The following is a 9,536-nucleotide window of genomic DNA, read 5'->3' on the forward strand; positions in this document are numbered from 1 at the left end:
TTGGGGCAAGTTTGAAAATAATAAAATGCGAATGGACCAATTAGAATACGCAATTAACAGTAGGGGACCAAAAGGGAAATTAATCCACTCCCCAAAACGCTGCACAACAACACGGGTTAGATTGAAACAGGAATAAAATGTGCGGTAAAATCTGAAAGAGATAAAGAAAATAATTGAAGCACTCCATAAAAACATGAGGACTAATTGCACAAATTGTCCTTTTTGAACCCTGTATAACCCCATTTTTAAAACCCCAAAGTCATTCCCTTTATCTGCCATTTGAAGTTGCCGTAGCTTCCTCTCTTCTCAACCATGCGAGCCCCATTTCCGACCAGCAACGGCGATGTGAGGGCACTCCGACGACACCCCAACGGTAAGTCTCCTTTCCCTCACCCCTCTTGTTTATTTTATTTTTTCAAAAAAACAAAGGAAAACAAAAGCAAATGAAAACAATAAAAGAACAGAAAGAAAAAAAACAAACTGTTACCTTCCAAAATCCTTTTCTTTCTCTTGTATTTTCTATTAATGTTCACAATATTTTTTTTGCTAAAATCCTCTTTTTACAGATTTGATTTCTCTCCCCTTCTTCTCTTTTTTCCTCTTTTTAATCTTGGTATACAAATTTGCTAACTTCCTATTCTCTCTTTCTTTCTCTTTTTTTTTTCTTAATTTTTGTAACCCCCCAAGTGGGTTTTACACATCCCTTTTTATACCCCCAAAACAACAATAAAAAACATGCGTTGTGCTGTGGTTTGTGATTTGATTTTGCTGCAAGTGGGTAGTTGCTGTGCGTTCGTGCACGGAGATAGTTGCTGCGACGTGGGACAATGGTGGCGTCGATCTGCTGCTAACGGTTAGTGTTTCTGCTGTTTGTTTTCTTGGTGTAATGGGCTGTAACTAGGTTTAATTATTTGGGCTTGTAGTTTTTGGTTTGGTGTATTGGGTCATTGGGTTTTAGGATTTTGGGCCCCGGGCAATAATTGGGTATTACACATATGTAATGAAAATTGTTACTTGATGAACTCATCCCTGTTTCTTGATATTCACATGAAGTACACGAGTAACTTACTTCTTGAGTTATATGTGTTTAAGCAAATTGCCAAATTTCTTTAGATGAATTTTGCATGCTAACTTAAAATGTAATTGAATAGTAAGTTAAATTTTCCGTTATACGAACTTACTAAGCATTAAAAGTTTACTCTATTTTATTTCCTCTGTTTTATAGTAAATTGAAAGCTCGTTGGGTTGGAAGCTTGGCGGAGATCACTCACACTATCCACCGGCCCATTTCAGTACAAATATAAAACTAATTTTGGTTGTAATGGCATGTATAAGCTAACTTGGCCAATGTTGGCATATAAATGTTATGGTTGTAAATAGCCATTGGAATGACTTATGAGGAATATGTTTTGATATATATATAGTAGATTTACTTGAAAAATGAGTTGATTATGCATATATGCATTTGGTACCTAGGTAAATATGAGTAATAGAACGATATAATGATAAATTGTCACTTGAGGTGCTTAAAAGCACATTGGTTGTATGTGGTAATATGTCATGTTTCAGACACGATTTTAGCATGTTTTGACTGCTTTGATATGGTATGTAAATGTGCAATTTTTTGTGATAGGTTGATGTCAAAATTGGGTGACAAATATGGCTTGGAAATGGCCTTATTTTGTCCACACGAACGTATGTCTCAACCGTGTGTGACACAAGGCCTAGCTCATGGGCGTGTGGTTTGGCTGTGTGTCACATGCATCTTTAAAATTTCAAAATAGAATGCTCAGAATTGATCACACGGCCTGGCACACGGGCGTGTTGCTTGGCCGTGTGACCCCTACACCTATTTAATGATGTTCACACGACCTAGTACATAGGAGTGTGACTTGGCTGTGTGACCTAAGTCTTAGAGTTACACGGGTAAGAACACGGGCTGGGACACGGCCATGTGCCTTATTTCGAATTCCCACAGGGCTTGAGACACGGACGTGTCTCACACGGCCTGACCACACGGGTGTGTGTCTCCTGCACCTAGGAAAAATTTTGAAGTTTTGTGAAAAATTCTCTAAGTACCCAATTTAATCCTGACTTATTTCTAATTTATATTTTGGGACTTGAGGGCTCTTATTAGGGACGTTATGATTGATTATGATTAATTTCTGATATGAATTAGAAATGGTATGAATGTCTGTATTTAATCTGTAAATTCTGGTAATACTCCGTAAACCTGTTCCAGCGACGGACATGGGTTAGGGGTGTTACATAAGATACCCTTAATCTCTTCTGGATAAATCCACTTACCCAATATGATCCTATTTTATCTCATGATATCCATTACATTTTTTTCATTAAAAAAACTAATTACTAAAATTAAATCAGTCGTCTTTAGACAAATTACCCATGGTTACGTTACTTTTTCATTTATCATGTAATGTAGACGGAAAGATATCATTTACCTTTATTGGGTTATAAGAATTCTGCTATTGTAAGTGAAGTTATATCGTACAGAATTCATATACCCAACGTACTAACTTTCACCTCTATCACTAATTGAACCCTGGCTTTTAATACGTCAAAGTATATGATTCATGCACACATAATCTTCTATAAACGGATAGCCACACTATGAATGCCACAACAAATAAATCCATAAACGAATCTAGGATTTATTCTATTTGGATCTTGTTTAATGTATTTTTAGTCCAAATTGTCACTTTTATATCTCTATCTTTTAGGAGTTATCCACTCCAATACCCAAGATAAAGTATCTTATGTTCAAACTTGATAAACGACATAATAACCTTTTAATCGACTTACTCAATTTCGATTAGATTATGGAACATTTAGATTATCTACTAATATAAGTCTTCCGCATTATGATCCAACCACATAATTCAACTTAATATTAGTTAAACATTAGATAATCGGTGAGCTAATATTTGCTTACACTTAACTTTGCATGCAAAAACCATTTGAGGACATTATACAAAAGATATTAATGAGAATGATGGAATTTTATAAATCCATTTATTTGAAAATTACAAGTACATTTGACAATATCACTACACTAAGGGCATTAAATCCTAAGACATCAATAAAGTTCCAATCTAATCTATCATACGCTTTTTTTTAAATAAATCTTAATTGTCATCCATCCTCTTTTGACAATTTTTTTCATGATAGAATGAATGATCTCTTACACCACTATGATATTATCGGTTGTATAATGCCCCAGTACAAAACTTATTTAATTCTGATGTTTCTAACTAAGCAAAATGGCTTAACAAAGTTCACAATAATCTTTGTTATGATTTTGTATAAAATTGTGCAAAGACTTATCGGTCTAAAATATTTAATCATATATGGGCTCTCAGGCTTCAGAATGAGAATAAAAATAGTCTTATTTACCCAATCTGGAAGACCACCTTCAAAGATGGCTTGCTGTACAAATTCACTACAGAACCACCAACACAATCCCAATTCTTTTGATAAAATAAGGCTAGAATACCATCGACACCAAGAGCTTCAAATGGTTGCATTTCCATAACGACTCTGTGCCCTTAATCTTTTACAATAAGAGCCTCTAAGGTAACTAGGATCGAGGCATCAAAGTTGGTAAAAATTCCCACATTGTATCTTGAAAACTTAAATTCATCTTTACTAAATAAATTCTAAAGGAAAGACTGGGCATGGCATTGCAATAAGGATTGGTCATCACACTCTTCATTATTCTCCAACCAAAGTTTAAGAATGTAGTTGGCTCGTCTCCTCTTTATGGTTCCAAGATGAAAGAACCTCATCTTTCTGTCCCCATCCACAACCCATTTACTTTTCAACCACTAGTATAAAAAACTTTCCACTTGGGCTAAAATAATGTTCAACTCATCTTTCAATTACTTCTCAAAATCTTTTAGAAAGTTAGAGTCAAAATGATCAAGCACCTTTTTGATAGTTGTGATTTGTGCCAATAGTCTTGATTTCCTTCTACCAATATGGCTAAAGACTTATTGGTTCCAATCTTTTACTACTTCGATAAACTTATTAATATTCTCAACCAAACTAACATTAGACTTCCAAACACCCTTTAGGAGAACCCCGAAATCCAGGTGAGACTGCCAAGCTGCTAAGAAACGAAATGGACGAGACTTGTTAAAATGGGCATTCATTATCACCTGACAAAGAAGAGACCGATGGTATGATCCAATATGCGACAAATGAGACACTACAATATTTGGAAAAGAAGTAAGCCAATTATTGTTGTAGAGAAACCTATCTAACCTCTGATACAAATCCCCTCGGCCCTAATAAGTCTAATGTTAGTTTGGTTGAATAATTGACTAACTTCATTACCATTACTCGCCCTTCCATGTTGATCCTTTGTCGAACAAATACAATTCAAATCCCTACCAAGTAACCAAAGATCATTACTGCTCGGTAAAAGATTAGGGAGGTGCCTCCAAAGATGGCTCATTTTGGAAGCATTAGGACTAGCATAGATAGTTGTATAACAACTCGTTATTGAAATCAAATTGGTACTAATAGAAACATGAACAAACTAAGTATCCATTTCCAAAATGTTAACTCGTATATCATCATTCTATAAGAGCCAAATCCCACCTGAAAACCCACTTGCTTCCGCTCTAAACGAAAAAGAAACCAATTTCAAAATAAAAATGGTCCGCCTTCGCATCACTAATTTTGGTTTCGAAGAGAGTAACCGAATTCAATCTATAATGACACATAAATTGTTAAAAATTTAAAGAATTTAGAGCTAGCTACCCCTTGACAAATCCAAAAGTAGAGATTAATCATGAGAAGTAAAATAGAATAAATAGATAACAACTTATCTCAAGTCAAGGCTATATTCGCTTCCTCAGGTGTCTCATTGACCTCCTTTGCTTCACTTGAACTACATTGATCATTCTCCTTTACTTCTAACTGTTAGGATAGGGATGTTAACCAACCTACAAGAATAGGTTGCAACGGGAGCTTAATCTCTGCCTTTTTACGAATATTTAATCCCTTCTTCGTCACCTCTTGCATGGAAATAGCTCTTCTCCTTTGAAAGATTTGACTTGCATGACATTTTGAAATCCATGCTGTTTGGAAACATGTGAGTTTTATCCCTTATAACCGCATCAGTCCTTCCTTCAACAATTGAGCCTACCTTGTGCTTATCTTTTGGAATGCTAGATTTTATTTTTATTATAATGGACTTCTAATTAGTTTGCTTAGTCGATATAAACATTCTGTCCACTTATTACAAAAAGCTCATTAACTAGTTCTCTTTTAACAAATTGGGCCTTATGTTCTCTTTCCTAAAATGCACCATACCCACATTCTTTTCCTTTCCAACAATGTTTGACGTAGTTGCATAAGAATATGTCTTTGTAGGCTTACTTTTATTTCCCAATGAATCTTCTTTATTTTGCACCACAAGACCAAATCGAGAAGATTGATTTCTGGTTTCCACATTTCTTGACTTTCCTTGCATACCCTCCCCGCCTTATTTGTTCATTTTCCTTATTCGATTAGGCACTTGTATCCAAGGACCATATGACGGTGGAGTAATGGTGTTTTCATGTTGCCTTGTTGCACTGTCATATTTGTTTACCACCACTTGTGGGTTAATGGGCATCGAAAGGTTTTTTTATCAACCTTCCATTAAATGACCATATCAACCACACTTATAACATATGACTAGGAGACTTTCATATTCCACCACTTGTATCTTCCATCGATAAAAACACAATAAATGAGAGGTTTCGGTAAATCCACCACTACAACTATGTGAGGAAACGCCCTCCTTTTCCAAACATGGTGTTGTAGTGAACTTTTACCACTACTCTTAGGACATTAGTGATAACACAAAGCAAACACTTAGTATAATACCTAAAAGAAAATCCCAGTAATCAGACCCAATCTAGGACTTTAGAAGGATGTTGATCTTTAGTAGAAAAACTCTTACTCCAAGGTTGAACTGTGAAATAATGTCCATAAATCACCCATGGACCACCCATAAGAACCTTATCAAAATCATCCTTATTGTGGAATTTAACTAAAAGATAGCCATTATCAAGACTGATCAACTAAAATTCTCCTTTTGGGATCCACAAAGATTGAATTCTCCCTTGCAAAGCATGAAACCCAATACTTTTCCCCAAGAGACGTACCACCGCAGTAGAAGTCATGCTACTGTTAATAATGTTATAGACCTAATCAGGAAAGCTAATCACTAGTTAGAGACACTTTAACATCTCTTTCCTCGAGCGAGATTTCCTCCTAAACCAAATCAACAAATCCATCATCTCTGCCTTTCGTACTTTCCAACAACTTATCACGAAAAGAAACCTTCCGCATTCCCTGCTCTACATCAACCTACATAACCGAAACATCATCACTCCCAGCTACCTCCTGAACATCAACACCCTCTTTATTATAAACCTTCTCAGTGACCCTTTCAAGTTCCTTCTCTAATGCGAAACCAGGCCGCTCATTACTAGCAATCGAGGGAGAGAAGTCCTCCATCCAAATTTTTTAATGAAAAACTCAGATTTCCAAATTTTTCATAACAAGCTATGTTTTTTAATATCTTAAATGCTACAAATTATTATTGACATATATTGAATTATTTATATGGGTTCAAATTCTACGTGTCAAGATTTGATTATCTTGCCATGTATTAATAATATTAAATCCAAGTATTATAATAATACATAGACATATACTTTTAAATACTAAAATAAACATTTTAAAATAGAAATACACCAGTCAATATTTGGTTAAACTACATCCATCATTTATGACATTATCCCTTTCCAAAATATGCCAATTTGAAGTATATGAAGTGGCATATGTTATTGCATTGACAGAAAATAGTTGTTGAATAATACTTAAATCTCTAATCTAGTGGCTTTGCATTGAATATTAAGGAAATGCAATTTAAGTTTCATGCAACATTACTCAGTCTTCACAACAATCAAACTTAGATAAAGATTTGTTTTATTAATAATTAATACATCAATGGATAATACCTAATCTAAACCAGAATCATGCATGAACTTTTAGGGTATAAAATCAAATTATTTAATGTAGTTAAATATAATAATTTTTTATTATTTTTACAAGTAATTAATGCTAGAAAGAAATTTCTTCAAAACTCACAAATACTTTTTTTTAATTTAGTTTGATGTTTTAGAAAAAACTATGTGAAAAAAGACATAACCCATTTTCTTTAGGGTTTTGAATTATATAAGAGAGGAAATATATACAATTTTTAAGAATAAAATTTTGATCAAATATTGAAATAGATGCAATAAATTGTAAGATTAAGTTTTTTAATAATTAAGGTAAGATTTTTAAAATTTATAATAAATATAGGTGGATTGGTAACAATTTTATAATTTAATATTATTGAACGCATATTTGATTCTTTAACATGTATTTCTTAATTGTTTGATTTAAAGATAATATAAAAAGAAAAAAAGAAACAAAATATCATCATAATAATATTAATTATAATTTAAAAGAAGAGATATTTCGTAATTTCATAATTGAGTTGGTGACCGGTTAAGTGTGACACCAACTCAATGAAATACTTAGATATAATATGTAGATATAATGTAGATAAGTAATCGAGTTGGTGATCCGACTAAGAATGACACCAACTCAAGAAAATGCTTAATTATAGTATAGATAAAAATATATATTTTTAAAAATTATTTAATAATGAATATAGCCGAGTGGTAAAAATTTGTAATTTAATATAAATATCCTTAAATGAGTAATTTTAATTATTTTATTTAAAGATGATATAAAAGTATGAAAAGACAAATGTTTCAGTACTAAAGAAATCTTTGATTTTTTAATTTCATATAAATATAGTATAGATAGATAGATTATATAGCTAAAGAAATCTTTGAATGAATTTTTGAAATGAAATAAAAGATATAATATGAAAGGTAAAATAATATAAATATGAGTAAATATTTAATAATTTTAGGGTAAATCATACAGATGATCATTTAATTATTAAAAGTTTTATTTTAAGCATTTAATTAAAAAATTATAATTTAAGCACTAACGTTAAAATAAAAACGAAAATCTAATTTGAAATTTTCAATTAATAATAAAATTATTTTAAAATTTTCATGTCAGCTTTTGTTTTTATTTCTTTATTTCATGTTATGAAAAATGATTGTATGAAATAGAGACGTCACGTCATTTGTATCCCTTTTTCAATAATTTATTATCTTGTCAACTTCGAGTTGTATTATTTTGCTTTTTTTTTTTTTCTTTTTTATCTTCTCTCTTGCTTGGTCCAGAAACTTCTTCGCTTCACATGGGGAAACTACTGGCACAGTAGTTTAACCATACCAAACAGAAAAACAACTAACAAGAAGATCGAAGGAAGAGAGCAAATCATTTAACCATATTGATTTTGTTGAACTAATGAAGATGGAACCATTCTTCAATCTTTGCTCTAGTTATCTCATATTGATTTTGTTTGAAGAATCTCCCGTCTTTCATCATCTTCGCTTTGATTTTCTTGTCCTTCTTATTGCCATTGCTGCTGCTGATACTATTGTTATCTTCATCAGCTGTTGAGCGGTTGCAGCCATGTCCGAGTCTGTCATCAACATCCATTGCAACTCAACGGAAGAGTCAACGAAATCAATGGCTAAATGATTTGCTCTCTTCCTTCGATCTTCTTCTTCTTGTTTTTCAGATTGGTTTGGTTAAACTACTATGCCTGTAGTTTCCTTCTGTGAATTGAATCAGTTTTTTGACCCAACAAAAGTTAAATCACCTTTGGTTTTGGGTAGCGGAAACGAATTTTTAAAACAAATTTATTTTATTAAGAATATATTACATGTGAGATTTTGGTGGGAGAGGCTAAAATCATCACTCGAAATCGAAGTTTGAGTGATTAAGATGAAATTTTTTTATAATTGAGTCACCATATGTAAAATTTATGAAAAAAATTTATTTAGAAAAAATATGGTTTGACCGTGTAAAAAGCCTTCAAACTAAAAAAAAAAACAATTAAGCTCTTATTTTTTTTCACTCAAATTGGTACTTAAACTTTAAAATACATCAAAAAGGTAAAAAATAAAAAAACAATTAAGCCATTACTTTTTTTTTGCACTTAATTGAGTATTTGAAATATCAAAATGTATAAAAAAAGACCATCAATTTTTTTCCCAAAAAAAAACAATTAAGCCCCTGCTTTTTTTTTTCATTCAATTGTCAAAATGCATAAAAAAGGCCATTTGATCGTAAACTTGAACTGTTGACTGTTAAAGTTAACTGCTCCTAATTTTTTTCAGTTAAAATCACCCTGTGTCACAACCACTACATCACATGTGACAAAAAAATTTATAAAAATAAAAATTTATAAAAATTATAAAATATTAAACTTTAATAAAAATATAAAAAATATTTAAAATTTACTACAAATTAGAAAAAAATATAAAAATAGTATAAAAATATAAAAAATTGTAAAAATTTATAAATATTATAAAATGCAT

General features: G+C 32.0%; 1 long non-coding RNA gene across 1 annotated transcript; it reads left to right on the forward strand.

Annotated features, from left to right (window-relative positions):
• Window positions 1-264: 264 nt before the first annotated feature.
• On the forward strand, window positions 265-1,441 carry LOC105771583 (uncharacterized). The gene is made up of 3 exons (XR_001126576.2): window positions 265-373; window positions 776-853; window positions 1,226-1,441. It is a non-coding gene; the product is annotated as an uncharacterized LOC105771583 (long non-coding RNA).
• The last annotated feature ends 8,095 nt before the right edge of the window (window positions 1,442-9,536 follow it).

Source organism: Gossypium raimondii, chromosome 7 (assembly GCF_025698545.1).
Source record: "Gossypium raimondii isolate GPD5lz chromosome 7, ASM2569854v1, whole genome shotgun sequence".
NCBI lineage: Eukaryota > Viridiplantae > Streptophyta > Magnoliopsida > Malvales > Malvaceae > Gossypium > Gossypium raimondii.